Consider the following 24,142-nt stretch of genomic DNA (forward strand, 5'->3'; position numbering starts at 1 on the left):
GAAGGAGAGAAGGATGAAGAGAGAGAGAGAGAGAGAGAGGAGAGAGAGAGAGCGAGAGAGAGAGAGAGAGAGAGAGAGAGAGAGAGAGAGAGAGAGAGAGAGAGAGAGAGAGAGAGAGAGAGAGAGACCTATATGTGCCTGTGAGAGAGAGAGAGAGAGAGAGAGAGAGATATATATATATATATATATATATATATATATATATATATATATATATATATATAACTGTTGGTCAAATTTTATTCTCTCTTTTTCCTTGCTTTTCCTGTATACTTGCTCTGGATGAAATAAAGCTATCATTACAATTATTAATATCATTATTTATTTTTCTGAGCCCACAAGTAACCAGCCCACCTCCTGTCCCCTTCCAGGTGCAGGCGGATGGAACAATGACCTTCAGGCTGCTCCCGGCCAGCAGCTCGGTGCACCTCAGGGAGAGCAAGGTGAGGGTGCACGCCTACTTCCACTATGACCCCAAGGAGGACAACAAGCACATTCCCTGCAAGAAAGCCAGGCTGCCCTTCAACAAGCTGGACATCCTGCACATTGTGACCCAGGATGACCCCTACTGGTAAGCCCTGGTGACCTCATAATGAAGCTTTGTTGCTCTCAGGTGATCCAGTGTCCCGCTTGGCCTGCCCCACTCATGGGGAGCTATGCGGCTCAGGCCAACTGAGTGCTGGTGTGTGACATTGCCCCTGCAGCACCCTGCTAGACCAGAGGACTTGACCGCTGCAGTGGTGCATTCCGTCCACTGGTGAGTCACACAGCTCCCCGTGGGCGTGGGGTGAAACACACTGACACTGGATCAGCTGGGCGCACCAAACACAGCGTTCCACACAGCAGCCCCATCACAGTGTTCCCTCAGCAGCTCTTATAGGCGACCCTTTGCTGAAAACAACAATCACAGTCAAAGGAAACATTTGTAGAAGGTGCTGCAAAGGTGTCACTGGCCACTCACATAACTACATCGTCTGCCTTATGTACAAACACTGCCCCCCGTCTGCACAACAACAGGCCAGCCCGAGGCAGGGCTGCTGCAGCACCAGAGGGGGCGGCCAAGTGTCTCGCTGGGTGTGGTGGTGGGGGTGGCAGTGGTCACGGTGGCAGAGGTCTGGGCTTTCAGTGAGCAAACACACTCCCAACATCTGTATTCAATAGAGAGCACACACAGTCAGAGCTTTTCGTTGCCTTTCCATATTGGTGGTTATGTTCATCTATGAATGTAGGTTGGGTTGTTTAAAGCACATGAGACAGAGCACAAAAAGGCATTTTCCAATGAGTTCTTGTCTGTTTTTATTTTTTATTCAAAATTTTCACCCAAACTTTGGTCCAACCATTTCAAATAGTCTGTTTGGACGGCGGATTTCTTGGGTCCTTTCCTCCCCTCTGCTCTGCCCCTCACTCCCAACACCTGTTTTTCCCTCTCATGTGTTAGCTACAGGTAACATAGGAGAGGGAAAAACCGGTGGTGGGGCTGTGTGGCAGAGCAGAGGGAGGGAAGACAGGAATCTACCGCCCAAACGGACCATTTGAAATGGCTGGACATTTTTCAGCCTCTTAATATCACTAGAGCCAGGGCCCCACTGTAGACCCTGAGTCCCCTCCACGGAGTATGAACACTAGGAGACAGTAAAGTAAAGGGAGGGCAGGGACAGAACAATGCCTGATGAGCTAACAAGAGGTGTGTGTTGCTTCTTGCCTTCACCTCACCAATGTCAGCAGGAGCAACAGTCTACACTACAAGTAGCCTCAGCCCCTACCATCACGGCTGACATGCCCAATAAGCCCCACAGCCTCCCTCACCCTCCAGGCCAACATCAGCATCAGCTCCAATTTCTAACACTTGCTGTAGTATTCATGCATTGGGTCACCTTCATCAACACAACATAAATAACCTGAGGCAGGGATCAGTCACACCAGGAAGGGGGGGTGGCTGAGGGAATAAAGTCCCTATTTTTAAACATATCAGTGACTCAGTTTCCATTTGAAAAGCCTCTTGTAGCAGTTGCTGAAATTTTCATGGAGTGTTCTGTGATCCTGGAGACAGTGTTACACAACCTCTGCACCTTGGACGGGAAAAACAGCCACATGAACACCCGGTTCATCTCCTCTGTGGCCTTGGTTAACAGTCATAATGGGAGGCAGAGACGTTAAAAATAGGGACTTAAGTATCATGGCAGGGACCTCAGTGTGGCCATGTCTGGCTCATAGTGATACCAGTGCAGAACGCCTTGTAAGGGTGCGTCCACACGGTCGAACAATGTCCGTCGGACAAACGCTGTTACCAGTTAACAATGGAAAGTGGAAAGGCTCGCTGATGACGTCAGAAGCGAGCACCAAGAGGTGTACCAGACACTGCCCATGTTCGTAGTATCGGACACTGCCTGGTGGGACAGAGGCTTGGAAGTACACGATACTGCCAGGCACAGGATGAACAAAGTTACTTGTTAACCAGATGAACTGAGGCTGTCAGTTGATTAGATCTCACCTGCCCTGTCAATATGGCTGACCGTACGTCTGTCACCTGTCTTGAGCCCATACTAACACTGACTTAGATACCCGTGGGTTGCCAGCGAACATCAACTTTGAACATTGTCTGCCGGTCTTTGCCTGGTGAACGGAGTAGAAACTATGGTACACAACTTCATCTGGTACCACTGTTTGTTGCCATATCAACTTCCCTCATTTCAACGCCTATGACGTCATCCTGGTTCGCCTTATGATATGGTAACACAGTGTCTGTCCGACAGACAGTGTTTGACCGTGTGGACGGACCCTGACGGTTGCTGTGATGTGCAGGTGACGGCTTGGTGACGCAGGGCATGGAGGACACAGCGCTGCAGTGGCTCAGCGAACGCCTCGGCCACCCAGACAACTTCACTTCTGTGATATTCCTGCCCAGACCAAGGTATCAGCTGTTACACATTAAGGGATGTTGTTTATATGGGGGTGTGCTTTTTGTTGTGTGTTGAGATGGGAGGAGAAGGTATGCAAAGGTCATGCAGGGAAGGGAGCAAATGGAGACTTTTGCTGGGTCTCATTTTCCTTACTTAGATTTTTCCTGTTAGTATTGCATATTAGTTGGAATGATGTGGACAAACTAGCTAAAACGCTCTCTTCGTAATGGCAGACCTTGCATTAGTATAACGAGTGGCCCAGCAAGTGAAGGCAAGTGAAGAGCTACTTGGGGTGTGGTGAGGCTGTTAGGTGAGGCTGATGGCGGCAGTGCTTCATCTGTGCTCTCAATAGAATGGCGACCCAGCAAGTGTAGGAATTGAATGGTCAGGCCACACAAAAATTGGCTGGAGAGGTGAAATAGAATCTTGCCTGGAGTGAGGTGAGCTACACTGATGGACAGACAGAGGTGGGAAACCATGTGCTGAAGTAGAACCCTGAGTGATATATAATGAGATGGACGTGAAATTATTACCTTAGCCAGGGCAGGATGGATCACACAAGACCAGACGGAGGGAGATATGGAGAACTAGGAGTCATAGAAGCCAGGGCAGACAGCAGCCAAGGTGGAGGGATGAAATAAGAACCTTAGCCAGGGCAGGATGCATCACACAAGACCAGACAGAGAGAGATATGGAGAACTAGGAGTCATAGAAGCCAAGACAGACAGGGAACCAAGTGTAGCGATGACATTAGAACTGTCAGCAGAGCAGGATGGAAAACACTAGCATCAGGGAGAGAGAACTGAAGCATGCTAGGAAAGGCTTTTTGTGCAGTGGACTAGTACTGGCTGATAATAATAATAATAATAATAATAATAATAATAATAATAATAATAGCTGATAATGATATTAGATAACAGTAATGACTGGGGGATTGGTCTCCAGAGCATCCCAGTTTTCCTTCCTGTGTTTTCAAGCCTTTGTACAAACTTGCTATGGCAGACTAGAAAGTTTTTTGAGTATTCATTATCATCATCATCATCATCGTTGTTGTAAGTCATTAGTAATCCAGTGCAGGAAAAGTGTTTCCCTGAAGCTTTCCTCCCCTGTGTCTGGTGTTGAGGTGCCCCATCCCAGCCACTCACTTCATCTGTGCCTGGTTCTCTGCCCCTGTGTCTGGTGTTGAGGTGCACCATCCCAGCCACTCACTTCATCTCTTCCTGGTTCTCTGCCCCTGTGTCTGGTGTTGAGGTGCACCATCCCAGCCACTCACTTCATGTGTGCCTGGTTCTCTGCCCCTGTGTCTGGTGTTGAGGTGCCCCATCCCAGCCACTCACTTCATGTGTGGCTGGTTCTCTGCCCCTGTGTCTGGTGTTGAGGTGCCCCATCCCAGCCACTCACTTCATGTGTGGCTGGTTCTCTGCCCCTGTGTCTGGTGCTGAGGTGCCCCATCCCAGCCACTCACTTCATGTGTGGCTGGTTCTCTGCCCCTGTGTCTGGTGTTGAGGTGCCCCATCCCAGCCACTCACTTCATGTGTGCCTGGTTCTCTGCCCCTGTGTCTGGTGTTGAGGTGCCCCATCCCAGCCACTCACTTCATCTGTGCCTGGTTCTCTGCCCCTGTGTCTGGTGTTGAGGTGCCCCATCCCAGCCACTCACTTCATCTGTGCCTGGTTCTCTGCCCCTGTGTCTGGTGTTGAGGTGCCCCATCCCAGCCACTCACTTCATGTGTGCCTGGTTCTCTGCCCTGTGTCTGGTGTTGAGGTGCCCCATCCCAGCCACTCACTTCATCTGTGCCTGGTTCTCTGCCCCTGTGTCTGGTGTTGAGGTGCCCCATCCCAGCCACTCACTTCATCTGTGCCTGGTTCTCTGCCCTGTGTCTGGTGCTGAGGTGCCCCATCCCAGCCACTCACTTCATCTGTGCCTGGTTCTCTGCCCCTGTGTCTGGTGTTGAGGTGCCCCATCCCAGCCACTCACTTCATCTGTGCCTGGTTCTCTGCCCCTGTGTCTGGTGTTGAGGTGACCATCCCAGCCACTCACTTCATCTGTGCCTGGTTCTCTGCCCCTGTGTCTGGTGTTGAGGTGCCCCATCCCAGCCACTCACTTCATCTGTGCCTAGTTCTCTGCCCTGTGTCTGGTGCTGAGGTGCCCCATCCCAGCCACTCACTTCATCTGTGCCTGGTTCTCTGCCCCTGTGTCTGGTGCTGAGGTGCCCCATCCCAGCCACTCACTTCATCTGTGCCTGGTTCTCTGCCCCTGTGTCTGGTGCTGAGGTGCCCCATCCCAGCCACTCACTTCATCTGTGCCTGGTTCTCTGCCCCTGTGTCTGGTGCTGAGGTGCCCCATCCCAGCCACTCACTTCATCTGTGCCTGGTTCTCTGCCCCTGTGTCTGGTGTTGAGGTGCCCCATCCCAGCCACTCACTTCATCTGTGCCTGGCTCTCTGCCCTGTGTCTGGTGCTGAGGTGCCCCATCCCAGCCACTCACTTCATCTCTTCCTGGTTCTCTGCCCTGTGTCTGGTGTTGAGGTGCCCCATCCCAGCCACTCACTTCATCTCTTCCTGGTTCTCTGCCCCTGTGTCTGGTGCTGAGGTGCCCCATCCCAGCCACTCACTTCATGTGTGCCTGGTTCTCTGCCCCTGTGTCTGGTGTTGAGGTGCCCCATCCCAGCCACTCACTTCATCTCTTCCTGGTTCTCTGCCCCTGTGTCTGGTGCTGAGGTGCCCCATCCCAGCCACTCACTTCATGTGTGCCTGGTTCTCTGCCCCTGTGTCTGGTGCTGAGGTGCCCCATCCCAGCCACTCACTTCATGTGTGCCTGGTTCTCTGCCCCTGTGTCTGGTGCTGAGGTGCCCCATCCCAGCCACTCACTTCATGTGTGCCTGGTTCTCTGCCCCTGTGTCTGGTGCTGAGGTGCCCCATCCCAGCCACTCACTTCATCTCTTCCTGGTTCTCTGCCCCTGTGTCTGGTGTTGAGGTGCCCCATCCCAGCCACTCACTTCATGTGTGCCTGGTTCTCTGCCCCTGTGTCTGGTGCTGAGGTGCCCCATCCCAGCCACTCACTTCATGTGTGCCTGGTTCTCTGCCCCTGTGTCTGGTGTTGAGGTGCCCCATCCCAGCCACTCACTTCATCTCTTCCTGGTTCGTGGTTTGCTGTGGCTCATGTGGTTCCTGGCTTGACACACTGTTACTTTGGTTGTCTCTTTGTTATCATTTATTTGCATGTTGATGTGACCTTCCCAAGTCTATTTATTATCTTTATTTGTTACTAGAATATTCTGAACCTTTGTTCCCTAATCTATGATGCTATCTTCCTTGTAAATCTTTCTCTCTTTCTCATTTCCTCCAGGCAGTGGTGGGCACGGTTCCACTAACTGCTAATTACCAAAGCTAACCTTTTTGTTACTTTTTTGTTAGCTGATTAGCATTTTCACTAACTTTGGTAGCAGCTAGTGGACCAATTAGCTTCTGCTACATGTAGTTCCTCGTCCGCTAACTTAAAGTCCACTAAAAAGTTCATACAGGTTTGCTTTTATCCGTTGTGGGCAGACACAGCACCAGTTGAGCCACGTAGCGCAACAATGCCAGTGCTTCCAGTTTTTGGTAAATTATGCCTTAAAGTTGGGTAATTGGACAATTATTAGGGAAACTTTTGGGTATTTTAGGGTAATGCATCTTCCATTTCCAACTCATTGAACTTGGGGTTTAATACCAAGAATTTAATATTTTCCACCTGACAAGAAATAAACTTAAAATGATATAAATAAAAGTGACAGTTATGGAAAAAAGTAAAATGTGCGTAAATTTGCTGGAATTTTTGGGTAAAATATATGGATTTAGGAAAAACTGGAGGCTTCTTTCTCTTCTCTTTTTGTTGTTGCTCTTTGGGCTCCTTGTTCAGTTCAGCTGCAACGTTGTCACTGCAGTTGTGTTCATTATTGTCGCCTTGTTTATCGTTTGATATCAAAGTCATGGAAGGTGACCGGAGTGAGGACGTTTTTGTTCCGCCTGAGGATGCTGGCCCTGTTAGGGGCCGTCAGCAGCTGTGGGTGAGGCGGAGGACACTCAAGCTGACGGCCAGGAGTCCCAGAAGATCTGGAACCGTGGCCCCACCTGGAGAAGTACTTTGTCCTTAAATCAAGAGATATGGCGAACCCCAATGTCTTGCACTTCTGGTGCGTCATGTGCCACCCCAAGAGGACCATGCATGCTATACCTTTCTAGAAAGCTCTATGTCTAAGCTACAACATTTTGAAGTTTCAGGTCACTAGGTTTGTTTATAAGGGTTTTAGAGCCAAAATACTAAACCGGAGCTAAATCCATATAAAAAAGTTAGCGGTTAGAGGTTAGCGTTAGCTTCCACTAATTTCTTTATCAGTTTAGCAATTTAGTGTAAGCGAAGCTAACTTTTAGTCAGTGCATTACCAGTCAGTGAATCTAACTTTCCGGTTATCGGTGCCCACCACTGCCTCCAGGCAGCTAGACACAAGGGAAGTTTGTTGGCCTGATTCTGTCCTAAACAGTGATCATGTCATCATGAGCCAGGCCACAAGTCCCCACCAGTAGCCAGCTGCCTTGGACTCTGAAGAGTCAACTTTCCCCGGATGAAGGTGATTGCCAGGTGGCTGCAGTGCAGGCCACAGAGAAATTATGTGAAGCCGTACATACAGCTCTGTACCTATAATAGGGCAAAGGGCAGATTGAACACCTGACAGTTTATTTGTACAGTAATTCCTCACTTAAGTGGACTAATGGAAGGGCAAGGAGTGTAGATTGATGCTAAAAGTCTGTTGAATTGAATGTATGATTGGTGCCAGCACCATTTTGTTTGTAAAGAGTGGGGCAGCAACCTGTGGGCCTCGCCATTCTCTGTGTTGTTATGATTGTGCTGAGACAAAAATAATGCTCCATTAATTGAGGATTTACTCACAGGGCAAAAACTCATTTTAATTCACATGTAATCAATCAGCAAGGGCATTCATTTATAAGTCATCATCATCATCATTTTGTTTAACGTCCGTTTTCACTTCCTGAGCGGCTGGACACTTTATGACTTCTCCATTCCACTCTGTTTTCTGCCCTATGCTCATCCAATCCCATCAATGCCAAGTCTTCCTGTATACACTTCTCCACGTTTTCCTAGGTCTACCAACTGGTCTCCTTCCTTCTACCTCCAATCTCTCCAAAATGCCCAGCACTGTATCCTCCCCTGCTCTCTTCACATGTCCAAACCATCGGAGTCTTTCCCTTCTGAGCACTGTTTCCAGGTCCTGTACTCCACACTGTTAGCTACCTCTGCACTGGACACCCTGTCTTGCCACCTGATGCCCGCCACATACCTCAGCCTTCTGCAATCATTTGCTCTCAATACCTCTATCAAGTTTCTAGTTAGAGCCCATGTTTCTGCTCCATACAACATCACTGATCTAATACACCCCCCTTTCCCAACTCTGGGGTCGCTAAGCGATTTTCTTGGGGTCGCCAAAACCTCAAAATATCAAACATGGTGTTATTCCATTATAATAACACATATACAACTAAACTAGTGGGGTCGCAGTCATGTCTAGAGGTGCATGATTGGGGTCGCCTGAAAAGAAGGTTGGGAACCACTGTAATACACGCTTGGTACACCGCTGCTCTGCTCTTTAGAGGGATGCTACGATTCACAAGTAGACTAGTCACCTCCCTCCACTTTAACCACGCTGCCGCCACGCTCTGTCTCACTGTCCTCTCCACTCCTGCCTCACAGTCCAGAACATCTCCCAGATAACAAGAAATGTACTACCTCATCCAGCTCTCCTCCATTCACCTCTAGTTCATCCCTCTCAGTTTCTTGTCCTTGCTGTCTCCTTACACAAGCCGGGCATGTAAAATTCTGCACTCCTCTTACACTTCTGAGGCCTGAGCATCTAAGGTGGCACCACTGCCTGCAACATAAGACTAAATTTATCCCTACTCCCTTCCCACAGCATCCACCTGAGTGTTTTCCTGATTTAATCTTCTCTCTTGCTTCTTTTCCAGTCACCATATACTTTGTTTTTTCCATATTAATATTCAAACCTCTCCTCCATTCCTTCCTTCCATTTATTAAACTTTTCTTTCACTTCTGCTGTCTCTGCATTTACTACCAAGTCATCTGCATACAGCAGCTCCCATGGTGCCTCTCCTCCTGCTTCCTTTGTTGCCTCCTCCATTACTGTTATAAACAGGAGCGGGCTAAGGGCAGAGCCCTGCTGAACCCACACTCCAATTTCGAACTCATTTGATGTTCCCACCACTGTTTTCATTCTTCATTTTGTACCTTCATGTAGTGCCACCACCGATTCAACCAATCCTTGTGGTACTCTTTGTCTTCTCAATGCCCATCTTATAATTCCCCATGGTACTCTGTCAAATGCCTTCTCTAGATCTACAAAAACATGATACAGTCTCCTCCTCTTCTCCATGAACCTTTCCTGAAGCTCTCGCATAGTATATATTGCTTCAGTTGTTGACCTCCCAGGACAAAAGCCAAACTGACATTTATCAGTTCTTATCATCCTTCTCAGCCTCTTCTCCAGGACTTTTTCATACACCTTCCTGCCATGCTCCAGTAACCTTAGCCCCCTAGAGTTACCACATTTCAAAGCATCTCCTGTCCCTTTAAAAATGGGTATAGTGTAGCTTCCTTTCCAGTCTTCTGGTATTTTTCCCTTTTTTAATCCATGGTTTAACACTCCTGTCAATTCCACCACTCCTTCCTTTCCTGCTGCTTTTATTAAATCTACTGTTAGCCCTGAGGGTCCTGCTGCTCTATACCATTTTCATTTCCTTAAGTGCTTCTTTTACTTCTTCTTCCATAATATTTTCTTGTGGGCCTTCTACTTTTTCAGTTTCATTTATCGTATATTCATTTTCCTCATTTAACAGTTCACTGAAATATTTACTCCATCTTTCCAATATCTTCTTTTTCCACCATGATGTTCCCTCCTTCATCTTTTACAAACTTTGCCCCAACTACATTCTCTCTCTCTCTCTCTCTCTCTCTCTCTCTCTCTCTCTCTCTCTCTCTCTCTCTCTCTCTCTCTCTCTCTCTCTCTCTCTCTCTCTCTCTCTCTCTCTCTCTCTCTCTCTCTCTCTCTCTCTCTTATATATTCATAGCTGTCAGGTGCTCCTTGCCGCTTACTCAATAATTCTGGGAACGTCTGAACACACAGGAGGGCATTTTTATGTACGAGTATGTGTATGGGAGGGGAGGACCTAAGATGGGCATTAAAGTTAAAAATAGAAACAGCTGGCTAATTTTCTTTATGGGTTCAACTAACACTTTCGAATCGGTGCTCGACCCAGGCCTGGAGCACCGCTTCACGAGGAAGTAAATCTTCATTCCCGACGAGACGAGCGGCGAGGCGGCACCGCGGCTCCTCCGACACCCGCGTCATGCCCTTCAGCTTCCAGCAGGTGAGTCCCGAGCAGGTTTTTTCATTATGAAGCATCCTGTGCAGTCACCGTGACAGTCACGCAGCACATGATCTTTGTTGATAGAATATTCAATGCTAATCGAATTCAGGTGGACGCTTACACGTTTGAATAATTATATTTGTATTTAGATGTTTTTGATAAGATTTGACAATGTTAGCACAGATTGAAAAAGTACGCATGACTAAGATTCAAGTGTCCGAATTTTTAAGCTTTTCTACACGTATCATTCTCAATCAGGCTTGTTTGGCGTGCGTGGCACACACACACACACACACACACACACACACACACACACACACACACAGTCTATATATGACGTTATGTTGTCATGGCAACTGTTCCAACCAAATACCTAACAAGCCAACAGTAATGAATGTTGACTATTCAATCAGTAAATCAGCGGAACGAGGCACGCCGGATGGTGTTATTAACCGTTAAATAATATGAATGAATCCAGTAGTTTACTTAATAGGTAGTCTATATGTTAATAAGAAAACATCACGCTTCACGCTGACAAGCCTTATTCTCGAAAATATCTTATCCGTTCACTGTAGCTCGACTTTAATATTTGAACTTTGTATATTAGGAAATTTGTCAATCTCTTTCTTGGCACAATGTTAATAGATTAACATTCTAATGATCGTCAGACGGCAACATCCTCCATTCAGTCCTTACCCTACACACACACTGGTACAAGGGCGATAAGGAAGGAACCTCGCAGAGGCCTAATTTCCATGTTCAAGCAGCCTTTGTGTCCTCTTCTGAACACACACTGAGAGATCCAGTACGATCATTTGCTGTGTTGTGGCACCTCTCCAGGCGACTGAGAGCCTAATAACAACACCCAGGCAAGTCACTACGCGAGATGCCTTGCGGCGAACGGGAAACTGAACCAGTGGTTGAAGCTTCGGTTCGTGGGTAGTTGCTAGATGTCTGGTAATCAAGAATTCTAGAAGGCTCTACATCCAAGCATGGGGACTATGTAGTATCCTTGCAGTTAACAGACCACAGTCTTGCAGATGCACTGGCGAGGTAATGTGCCTGGCTTTGCGTTAAACTGTAGTCCTCCCTCCCGGCCCATCATAATTTGCTGACCGCAAGGGTGAGTGGCACCTCTTCCATCATTTTGCTGCCGATATGTGCTCAAAAATAAAGCAAAAAACACCACAACGAGACTTAATTAATTAGGGATGCAGACATTGGGTGAGTTTAAGACATTCCCAGAACACGAACAGACAGTCGTGTCCCGTACATCGATGTGGGTGTGTGTGTGTGTGTGTGTGTGTGTGACTGTAGCTCAGCGGTGCGTCAGTGAACGGTTTATATGAAGGGTAGGCAAGCCTCTTTGGCTCAGATGTCGGGGTGCAGCGGGCGAGGCCCCAGTGAGTCGATTTGTTGCCACGCTGTTACCCTTTCCTTGTCAGTATATTTTATTTCCTGAATATGCTTTTCATTTATAAATGGTGTGTGAAAAACACCATAAAATAAAACCTTTCTAGAATAAATGTTTTTTATACAATAACACAGCCTGGAAGGATTGTCTAGCATATAGGCTATTCCTTTTCTCCACATAGGTATATCACACAGGTATATACTTTTTTATATACCCAGCAGACGAGCGGCTGAACAGACACTCCCTGGGATGTCTGAACGACAGCCAGGCTGGACTGAATGATCCAGCAGTTGCTGCAGGTTAGTGATTGTCACTGCTTAACACACACACACACACACACACACACACACACAAACGTATGGAAGTGGATTTTCTATAGGTAGGTAGACTGATAAAGAGGTAGACCTAACCAGGTGAAAATATTAATATATAAATCTAATTACACAAAGAATTTTACCCTAGTATATATTTTGCTTATTGTTCATTATCTTCATTTGCATGAAATGCTGAGCAGCCATTATGAAGGTGTATCGAGGGAGGGAGATAGTTAATTAGTCATTGCCCTGGGTTATCAGTGATCCTGATCATGGGCTGCATTTCGTTTGTATGAATAGGCCAGCTGGGTCGTGTGTCTAAGCAGGGACATTTTGGAACAGTGGAATCTTTACTGCGACACGGACCAAAGTTAGCATCGTGATTGCTGTTTACCTGTTTGGGTCTTGTCATATGACACATAGACATACTGCTGGCCTTCTATCCCGTACAATGCATGTTTATTCCCAGAGGATAGTAACGAGATGGTTAGGTACTTGTTGCCAGGGACCGACCGGGGGTCAGGACTCAGGAGTGGGCTGGACAGGTCAAATTTGGCACAGTTGCACCGTAAGTTAATTGGCTCGAATTTTGAACACGACAATGTTAGCAAATTTATTAGTGTGGTGACGCAACCTTAATAATTGTTCCCAGCACCATAGATGTGCCTAGCCTGGGCCATCCCGTCTGATCATTTATAATTATATGGGCCATTAAGTATTAGACGGACCAGTCAGAGGGCAATAACTAATAATATTTGACTCCTTAACCTTTGCAAATGGTAACTTAAAAACAATAAGTTGTAGTTTGTCATAGTTCCCAAACAAGGGCCTTTTGAGTGTATTTTTGTTAGTGAAACTATTATAAATACAAGTATTACTGCATGTCACTCCTGGTGACTGTATTCCTAGTAATACTGACGGCATACAGGCTTTGAAGGAGGGTCATTAGTTTTCTTCATATTTATCTTCAGACCTGAATACTTTCAAACTGTGTAATCTCCTTGATATTTTTTTTTTTCAAAATAATTCAGTAAGACTATAGCAACAGTAGTTGTGGAGGAACAACACAGAACCTGATGATTGGTTAGAGAATGAATATGATGAAAACCAGAGTTTACCTTCCCCAGGTTTCCATTTATCAAGCATCCTGAAAGGGAGGATGAACAGCTAGGTGGGCTGAGTTTTAACACAGGCACACACATTCAGGAGACCGTGGGAAGTAGACTTTGGGTAACCCGCATGGTACACAGCCTTTATGTGAATGTGTTCCTGCCCACCAACATTTATTCAGGCTTTGGGAATTCTGATTCTGAAAGCATTTTGTATATACATGAGCTACTTTATTAAACTCAAGTATAGGAATTTCTGAACTAATTATAAGGTCTTTTCAAAGGCTTCTCATCATGATTTACTCCCACACATTTCGTTTCCTTTATTTACTCATCTACAGTTACACTGGGACTTTCCAAATACAGCAAAACATACTCGCCACCTTCCTCTTGGCCACCCTGATTGTTGTGCAATTCCATGTAGGTAAATTCTTTACGTACGTAACTACCTCTTCCATATTATTTGTGACATTCACAAGAGCAAACAACTGGTATCTGCCAATGCCCAGTCTACTGGTTGTGTTCATGTTTCTGCTGTTCTTCCAGCTTGTCCATGCTAGATTTAGATCAGATATCAGACAATTTTAAGCTCAGTTATCCCAGCTCTGTCATCTACGTAGTTTTCTTCCTAATCTTTGTACTCCATCAGGTTTTCTGTTTCATTTGTTTACTGCCACTGATCATGGGTATATTTCCAGGAACATTAGTCAGTTTGCCATTTGCTTTTCTTATATTTCCTCCAGTCACATTAATTAGAAATTCTGATTATACAAATTGATTTAATAAGCCATTTCCCTGAGCATAGGGATAGTGGAGTGTTGCTACTTATGTGACAAAAATTGGTAAGGAATATATGAATAGGTCTAAGATTAACAAAAAAAAAGGTCAGTGGCTCTGGAGAAGAACTGGAACAATTATAAAATAAAACAAGATTAATTACCCCATCAGTATATTAATGAATAACAAATGCATTAGTAAAACCTTTGTAGCAATCAAATTAAAGTTTTTAATGACATTGCAGCATGTCGAGGGTGGAGGGCTATTCTAATATTGGTGTTTCTTTCAGGTGTGGCCAGGTGTTGCAACCCTCCAATAAGCACCTGTACCAATCTGGATAGAGATGTGTAGTTCACAGTGTAAGGACAATCCAGTTGTCAGTCAAACATCTGGCACTGTTGCCCAAAAGAGCTGACAAACTCCGAGCCAAGTTTTTTTTTTCTTTACACTCTGACCTATAGCGTTGGTAGGCTTTCTTCTGGGCCCTGGTGGTCGACCCAAGCCCGTCATGGCGCAGGCAAGTGTTTATAGCAGCACCATTTCTTCTTGGCTCATGCTGCCCGCCGGAGCTCATTCTTGATTCACTTGGACAGTTCCTCTAGAGTTGGGGTTGATAGGTGATCTTCAGGACAGCACGTGGGTAGCCTTATGCCACTTGGCAATGACTGAAAAATCCCAGGTGGTAGCAGAGAATTTGAACCCACATTGTCCAGAACTTGGTGAACGCAGGACCTGCACACTAACCATTCAGCCACTGCCTCTCTGTTCCAACATGAGTGAAAAATGAGAGGCCAGAAGAGAGTGGTTGATTTCAAATGGAGAAGTGTCTTGATAGGCTGGAGGAAATAGATGAAGGAAGGCTGCTCTGGAGTTAACCTGCATAAGGAATTAGGATAGTATAGAGACGAGTAGAACGTTATGTAAAAAGGGACCACAGTAGAGGTGGAGGCATGTAGTTAGCAAGCATAGAAGGGCAATCATCATGAAAATGTCTGTAGAAGACAGAGGGGCAACATTGCAGCAGAGTTTGCTATAGAAGAAGAGAGTTTAGGTTTGACTCCATCGAGTTAAAAACAGCTATGTGAGTGAAGCCCCTCCTATATGAAATGCGCTCTCCATACGAGGACAGACAAGGCCCCTGGATATCATTTGTGAGGGGTAAAAAACTGAAAGACTAATACAGAACACACAACTTCAAAGAAGCTGATTTAGGAAGAGGTGAGATGAAATTATGAGTTGAGGATAGACCAAATATGTTTATTGTTTAAATGGACAGCTGAGTGTTGTCATAGAATAGGGAACAGATGTTCGGAATTCTATCCCTCTGTTTTTATATCGTGTTTCCTTTCAAGCTGGTCTATCTATGGTGTGGTAATCCTGCCACTGTCTTCCCCTAAACCTCTCAGCACCTGTATTCTGTACGACTATTTTATTTCCCTCTCTGAGGAAAAAGTCAATTTCTCTGCCTATCAACTGAACAAATTCCATCGTCTATTCCCTAGTCTTCGACCACACTCAGCGGTCCCCTTCCTCTACACTAAATATTCTCTGTCTATCCTTAACTCAAAACATTAACTGAAAACTTATTTCCTCTCTTGCTAAATCAGATTCTTCGAGGTTATGCATTTGTATCGTTTTCACCAGTTCTATTCCCCCTCACACATGCTGTCCACATACAAGGGTCTTTTCTGTCCTCATATGGAGTATGACAGAAGTCTTAGACAAATGGTGGAAAATTCTGTCGGATCAAGGTCATGGGCACGAGAGGAAGTGACATCTTGGCATACATAGATGCAGCATCCAGCTTGGATTGAAAGCTGGGATGAAGATAGCAAGAGACACATCACGGCAGCCACTAATGGACTGGAGTTGTCCAAGAAACCCCCCAAGAAAGCCTACCATCACTATTGACGATTACTGTCAGTAGCCCCAGAGACCCGTGTTTCAGTTAAGAAGAAGAGGTAAAGGAAGAGGAGGTAAAAGAGGAGAAATGATGTTCTACATACAGGATGGAAGCTGAAGCAAAGATCGTGAATGTTGCAAAATTTGGAAAAAAGGAGAGTTATCAGGACAGCTGTGTACTATAGGTTTGTTATGTCACTGCACAATGCATTCAATAAGCTGTAACTTAAAATAATTCGTATCTTTTGAAACTAGATGCTTATAATATTTCTACAGAGGCTGCCTGAGTTATTACTTAGTACAATTTTGAAGACCTATAAACATTTCCAGCTGTTCTTTACTGCATATTAATCATGATTTGTATTGTTAGATAACTATATCAAAATTCAAATCTAGAGACAGCTGCCATTAAATTGAGGTTTTGCATATTTTTGAGTTTCACTGTAGAAAGTACCATGAATCAATATATTTTGTAGACTTTGTTCACTTGTCATCTCTGTACCATCAAAATTCCAGACTGACTTTCACAATGTATACAAGAAGCTGAAAATTTTAGAATACCTTGGAAGAAGGAAGGCTGGGAGGATCGAGGCAGGCACGGGCAGTATACTGGCAGGAGTGAGGACAGCACAGCCTCTACCATGATTGAGTTCAGAAGAGCAGACTTCAGGGCAGGCTGATGATATACGTGACCCTCTGCAAAATTTACATTGAGTCACATTTTTATGTAGTAGTACTATACCCATCTATCTCAATGCCATGTTCCCTCAAGGGAGCAGTCACACTTTTTTTTAATTTTTTTACGTTGTTGCCTATTGCGCCGGTAGGCATCTTCCCGTTCTGGCGCAGGCGAGTGTTTATAGTGGCGCCATCTTGCATTGGCTCATGCTGACCCCCGGAACTCGTTCTTGATTCGCTTGGACGGCTTCCTCTAGAGTCCGGGTTGATGGGTGGTCTTCAGGACAGCATGTGGATAGTTTTAAGCCACTCGGTGGTGACTGAAAAATCCGAGTGGTAGCGTGGGGACTCGAACCCGCGTCGTCCATCACGCGGTGAATGTGGGCCCAGTATGCTACCAGTTCGGCCACCGCCTACCCAATGGAGTATGCATCCCACGTGTGGGGGGCTCCACTCACACAGCTCTTCTGGACAGAGTGGAGTCTAAGGCTCTTCATCTCATCAGCTCTCCTCCTCCTACTGATAGCCTTCTACCTCTTAAACTCCGCCGCGATGTTGCCTCTCTTTCTATCTTCTATCGATATTTCCACGCTGACTGCTCTTCTGAACTTGCTAACTGCATCCCTCCCGCGGCCCCGCTGTACACGACTTTCTACTCATGCTCATCCCTACATTGTCCAAACCCCTTATGCAAGAGTTAACCAGCATCTTCACTCTTTCATCCCTCACGCTGGTAAACTCTGGAACAATCTTCCTTCATCTGTATTTCCTCCTGCCTACGACTTGAACTCTTTCTAGAGGAGGGTATCAGGACACCTCTCCTCTCGAAATTGATCTTTCTTTCGGCCACCTCTTTTAATTATTTTTTGGGAGCAGCGAGTAGTGGTTTTTTTTATTTTCTTTTTTTGTGTGCCCTTGAGCTGCCTCCTTTGTTGTAAAAAAACCCACCATGTCTCCCTGTTCAGTCACTTCCTCTCAGTACACACATTCTCTCATCTACCAACTATTTTTTTCCATTAATCATCTGCTCTATTGATCCATTTCACAAGTGGTCTCCCCCTCTCCTCAGTCCTGCTCTGTAAAGTCTCTTCACAAACTCATACTTATTCGTCATGTGGCCAACCATCTCAAAGCACCATGCTTCACAACTCACTGCTTTTGGTGTCACACCTTTACCAAACCTTTCATTCATGCTCTAATGCCTTCTCCATCCCACCTCAACACACAAAATGCATCTCGCATTGCTCATTTCTACTAGTACACACATTAGTGATCGGCACGCTACACCACTCATCCACACCTCTGATGCATGAGACAGTTGGGGGGTTAACAATTTTCTTTATTACCCTTTTCACAACCATTAGGGTTTATGCACATAGGGCTACCCACACCAGTCCTACCAGTCATCCACACTATCATCAATCCATTCCATCCATTTTCATCTATACTCTTGAGGAGACCAATAATGCGCCCCTTCCTTTCCTATTCCTTTTCATCTGCTGCCATACCAGTCCTTTTCTCTCCGCATGCCTACAAACTATTTTTGTCATTATTTGAACAAGTCTGTGCACCACACCATTTCTGGGTTTCACTAATACCTAGAAATACCTTTCCTCTCCTGAATGCTTCTATAACTTATTCTCCTTTTCATTCTTCAGCCAGTTCATTTAAATTCACACATGCAACAATAAGGACCTTGCCCTCCTCCCTTCCTGGGGAGAATGGAACCAGCTCTGCTTGGCATTTTCTATCACCCCCACAAGGGGCCACGGGCAGCTAGCAGGACTAGTGCAGTGTTAATTCCTAAAGGAAAATGAGTCATCAGATCACTGAGAAACTATAGGCACCATTTTCAAAGTCAATACACTAATATAAATGTGATATGTAAAATAAAATAAAAACTGGAATACTCATTAAACAAAGCACTTACAGTACCTGACCTCTGCAAAGAAAAAAAGTTATTAAAGATAAATTACATAAATTAGAAGTAAATAAACAATACTGATGAGATCACTTCATGAAGGCAAAGTAGGATTTTACTACTACATATAAGCAAATCATATGATAGCCCCAGAGGCGCAGTTAGTTCTCAACAATATAAACTTGCTACAAACTGTGCCACAACCCTTATATGTACACACAACATCTCAGCCTCGTTGGTTATGATAACAGGAAAGAGCCCTGGCAATTATGGCATAGAAGCAGAATTACCGAAATATAATTATGCCGTGGAATGGATGCCGTAGATATGAAATCTGGCATAGGAGCATGGTGAGGTCAGAAGACTGAAGAAAGGCTATCATATTGAGCTACTGAACAGAAGAAAAGGAAGTAAGGATGATTAAGCTATAGAGGAGTCTGTGAAGAAAGGTGTATGTGTTTGAGAAGATAATGATGCAAAACAACTGATGACAGTGCAGATGAACAAGGGAGGTTGAAAATGGGAGGGATGTGAAACAAATTTTATGACTGAGAAGGATAGGAAGTTGTTTGCTGCTTTAATGGAACTGGAGAAGGCCTCTGACATGGTTGACAGTTAGGGATGTCCTGAGGGTAGGTATATGGTGTAGTAGGATATATACTTGGAGAAGGTATGTTTACATGAATGCAAGTGCCTTTGTGCATGTGAATAGGTACCTAAGTGAGAAATTTGATGTTGGTGTCAGTGCAAGATATCATGGCTGTTAAATAATTATATGGATGATGGGAGATAGGCGGCATGTCTCTTTTGCAGATGATACAGTCACGGATGCAGAAAATGAGAAGACAATGCTGAGGATTGTTGATGAATTTGACTGTGGAGATGAAAGTAAATGTTAGCAAGAGAAAGGTTATGATATCTGAGAAGACAAGAAAGTTGAATAATGATTTAGCAAAGTCATACAGAGTTGAGACAGAGAGCACAACAGAGTCTAAGATGTGGTTTGGGGAAGAGAAAATAAAAGTAGTGATTGCAATATGGGAGAAGTTCTCATTTAGGCAGTGTTCACACCATCCACAGGTTCGTTGATTACTTTGACAAAAAAGTTACATAAATTAACATTCATGAGTGTCAAGACTCCTGTGATGTGACTACTGACCAACTAACTGAGAAGTGTTATGGTATTGCAGGAAAACAAATACACTGGAGAAAGTACAAGAAATTGGCAGGACTTTCAAAGCTGCAAACATGTGATCCAAGTATTTAGAAGGCAAGGCAGCTATTACTTCTGAAATGCAGGTGAACAAAACATCAGTAGGCAACAAGCATAAAGACATGCAAGGATAAATTTCAAATATATTATAAGTCTATAGTGTAGGGCTTATCAAGACCTTCAAGGTGAACATAAAACATCCTTGCCAGAAGAGAAAGCAAAAAATCTGAATGTTATATTGGCACAGTGGCATGGTAGATCATGAACCATAGGAGTGGAAGAAATGTCCAGCCACAGGCAAAAAAAAGTGCTAAATGTGTCAACACGGGCAATTTCTCAAAACAATGTAGGGGATTTGAACCAACACAAACTCACTCAACACCCTAGGAGAGGAGCCTCATATCTATTAGGCCTTCACAGCTTGCCAGATGAATCAGCTCTAATAATATGTCAAAACCTACCAATTTATGTTCTACCCATTTCTCTTACGGCCAGAACCTTATTGCATCACCCTAAACTAGCTTCAAAGCTCCTTGCACCCTTTGCCTTTCAAGAGAATGCAGTTATATTAATGTTTAAGGCAACGTTTTTAATCAATGAATAATTTTATCCTCTTTTGTACGGATTCCAGCATGCTGATGCCTATTTCATAATAACTAGAACTATACTGCATAGTCAAATTGAAGTCAATCTAATGCTATATCAAGGCTGAGGATGACCAGAGCTTCTGTTGCTCATGCTGTTTGCAATGACACCCAGCATTATATCTGAGCAATTTTTAGAATGATTGCAGTGGTTCGTTGGACAGTGATCAGAGCTCACAAAATTTATGTTTCTCTCACAAGTAGACTTGCCAAGGGTAGTGTCAGAGTATTTTTTGTAGGGGGTTATTTCTTTCTACAGTCGCATACTCATCCTGACATTGAGCTTCATACTACACTTCCTGGCATTGAGGTCCATCTGCCACATCCCAGCCAAATCATACAACCCATCAAGCTTGCCATGCAACACACTAGCATACTGGTCTGTTCTTATTTCTAATCTGCTGACCAATGTTAAATTTCACCAACCTCTCCTCATGCACTATATAATTATTGTGCTAGACAAGGCATCAATCTGACCTCAGTATTTGAATCCTCTATTATTTTTATATACTTCTCTCTGTATGATGACCATACCACAGCGGCATATGTAGGCCTGGATTGCATCATGCACTTTTCTTTTGTTATAAATAAAAGCAGCTTATGTTTATGATAAATCTGAAAAATGTAAATAGCAACAGGTAACATGCTAGTTGACACACCTATACATCTAAGTTCTTTTGTGTTGATTAGTTCCTAGATAAATAATGATTAACCAAAGGTTCCAGTATACCTCTTATACCAAACAAACAAAATAAAACTTACCTCTCATGGAGCACTCAACCACAATTAATGTGCTGACAAAAAAAAAAAAAAAAAAACTACTGTGATGATAATGCAGTGGTTAATGCTCATGGTGATTATGATAAGTTAGACTGGTTTGATTTAGTTTAATACATACTGGAATATTTCTATCAGGCCCAGTGTATCTGTATTGTTATCTCCCACTTATCAGCCAAATGTTGCTGCTACTTATGACTTTTTGGGTTTATTTCTTCAGTCAAAAACTTACCCTATTTCTATCACAATATATTGATGTGGCAGATTTTTAAAAACAATGAATTGATAAAGAACACTATTAGGCTGTCTTATCCTCCTTCGTGGCGATCACATGGCATTCTTGTGAAGACAGCAGAGCATGATGTCACCTGAACTAATGTACTAGATGAAACATATAGCAAACCTTAACTTTGAGGAAATTCTACACCCCATCGTGCCATGATCAAATTAAGATGGGCAGGAGCATTGGCAGTGGGGAGAATGATTCACGAACTTGGACGTAAAAAAAGTTTTGAAAGGAATGAGCAGAGCAGAGGTGAAGCATACATGAGCTACCTATAAACCTAATCAAGGATGAAGACAATTCCATACTTAATAAACTAGCTTGCAGAGTAAGAGTTTCTCGAGTATGGAAAAAAATGTCGCCATTATATAAATTCACACACAAAAAATGTGACGACTTAGAACCGCCGACCAATTATTACTTTCCCTGTAACCTACAAAGTTTTCACCGAGATAAAGAAGATAACAAAACTGATTGATTGATAGTTTCTAGACCTTAACCAACCAAATTGCTGTGTGAACAGATTCCGATCCAGAGACCACCATTTTCGTGTAAAGTACTCTATGCGGCTTTATCCCCAAGAGACGAGAATGTCCTACACAGGCTTAGTCATTTTTTTTCTTTTTAAATATTTATCCACTATTATCACAAGGGGAAACGGGCCCTTGTCCTGAGACGGCCCGCTAAGAGTGCAAAAATGCTCCCTCCCTGCGCGGGGGAGCACGGGCTAAGCCTATTGGCGGCCCGTAGCAGGATGCCGACAGACCGACTCTATCGGCGATCGAAATCTAGCCGACCGAGTCGGTCTGTCGACGAGGACTGGCGTGCCTCTGCTTAAAGTCAATCTCTTGTACTAACTTTCAAACTGCTTCGGTATAACACTACTTCCTAACTAGTGCTTCGGTATAATAAACCCTCACACATCCTCGGGGCGTCCTCGTGTTCTTCCTCTTCTCGACTTTACTTCTGTCAACCTCCAACCCCGGTGTATGCTCTTACTGACTGACTGTTATGCCACTGAATATTGTTAGATGGTAAGGGTCTTGAGGTGCTTAGTGGTCATAGTCTCCCCCTCCCCGCCGGTGGGGCCGCGAGAACCTTCAGTAAAGAAAACGGATGATGACAAGGGTCCCTAAGGTAGAGTGAGAAATAAATGAGTCCATCCATCCATCCATATTTTGAGAGGAGAGGAGAGGTCATGAGCCTTTCTCGGGTGACGGCCCATGAAGAGGAGCCGACAGACCGACGTAATCGGCAGACGTCAACCGACCGACTCAGTCAGACAGCCGACTCTGGGCCACGACAACCCAGCGACTTTTGCATTTGACAAGTCGGCTCCCACGCTCCAAGAATGGGAGGATATTTTTTTGGCGTCTTGGTGTCGGCTAGCATGACTGCCGACTGTCTGGGACATTCGGCCAACTATAGTTGTCAACATGTCTGCGACATGCTGCAAGACGACGTCTCAAGACGAGTCTTAACGGTCATACGCAATAATCAGACAGATCAACTCCTTATGAGCTTTATAAAGGCGGACACACACTATGCGATGCGGCTGTCCGGCGGCCGAAAGTGGGCGGAGCCTCGTCGGCCGGATGAAGCATACACACTATGAGGCGGCCTCACGGAATGCCGGGCGGCGGCCGTCACTCTGAGCCCAACCGCCGCAGCGACAACAACGCAATTTGTTTTATGTCCACAAACATGGATGGCCCTTGTACAGATCAATAAAACAGATCCAAAAGTCTTCATTTATCCAGACATCAGACATCGTGGAGCGTAGATAATGTGTCCGCAGGGGGGGGGGGGGGGGGGAAAAAAAAAAAAAAAAAAAAAAAAAAAATAAAAAAAACAAAATAAAAAAACACAAAAACACAAACATTTCTCACCAGTTCATTGTAGATTACTACTCTCTCGAACACAAATTGAAAATTTGAAAAAATTACTTGGAATGCGAATAAAAAAACAAAGATTACTCAACAGTTCATTCAGCTAGGCCAGGTTACTACTCTCCAGGGGGGAGGACCCCCCTCTCTCCCCCCCACCCCCAGGACAGGAATCTCAGGAGCAACAACCCCCCCCCCATTTTTTTTTTTTTCTGACGCCCATGTACACCACGGCTGTCAGCGTCTCCGAGATAATTCCGCCTCAAGGCCGCGCCGCAAGGTCACACACTGTGAGGCCGCGGGCCGCGTCGGACGGAATTTCAAACATAAGCAGAAGGCCATCCGGCCATGATGTGAGGCCGCGCCGCACAAATTACACCCGTACACACTGCCTTCAGGCCTCCAGCCCCGCCCACTTTTCGGCCGCCGGACAGGCCGCATCGTATAGTGTGTGTCCGCCTTTACACAGGAGTACCAAAACATGAAATACAATAGCGTTATTAGACACGTCATTACCCCTAACCCCATACGTCTGTTACTGCATAATAAACTATTTTAATATATTCTTACCTTAACTCCCTTTCTGTGAACACTTCCATGAGGTGATGTTTTCCCGGTGCCTGGCCGCGTACACACCATCTGGACACATACTATTGTACCGCCGCTTTTCCTCTTGTCTCCACACCGCACCCTCTCAGCGTCGAATGGTAACTGATCCAACTTCTGAGCCCCGAGAGTCTTACAAGATTCGAAATCGTTCGAATATTAAGCTCAAATGTCTTCCAAGGTTCGTTACTAAGGTGAGCACCCGGCCACTGCCTTCCCATTATTCTAGGGAGGATACAAGTGTCTACGGTTGCTACATATACTATAGGGAAACTTATCAGT

The 24,142-nt window shown here is 44.9% G+C and overlaps 2 long non-coding RNA genes across 2 annotated transcripts; one reads left to right on the forward strand and one right to left on the reverse strand.

Moving 5' to 3' along the window:
* The first annotated feature begins 396 nt into the window (after positions 1-396).
* LOC126991727 (uncharacterized) lies at positions 397-16,338 on the forward strand. Its single transcript, XR_007745789.1, has 5 exons — positions 397-571; positions 2,754-2,911; positions 10,226-10,336; positions 11,969-12,049; positions 14,240-16,338. It is a non-coding gene; the product is annotated as an uncharacterized LOC126991727 (long non-coding RNA).
* Positions 14,567-23,925, reverse strand: LOC126991726 (uncharacterized). Its single transcript, XR_007745788.1, has 3 exons — positions 23,825-23,925; positions 16,414-16,548; positions 14,567-14,712 (listed from the first exon to the last, which is right to left on the reverse strand). It is a non-coding gene; the product is annotated as an uncharacterized LOC126991726 (long non-coding RNA).
* Between the last annotated feature and the right edge of the window lie 217 nt (positions 23,926-24,142).

Source organism: Eriocheir sinensis, unplaced genomic scaffold (genome assembly GCF_024679095.1).
Source record: "Eriocheir sinensis breed Jianghai 21 unplaced genomic scaffold, ASM2467909v1 Scaffold329, whole genome shotgun sequence".
Lineage (NCBI taxonomy): Eukaryota > Metazoa > Arthropoda > Malacostraca > Decapoda > Varunidae > Eriocheir > Eriocheir sinensis.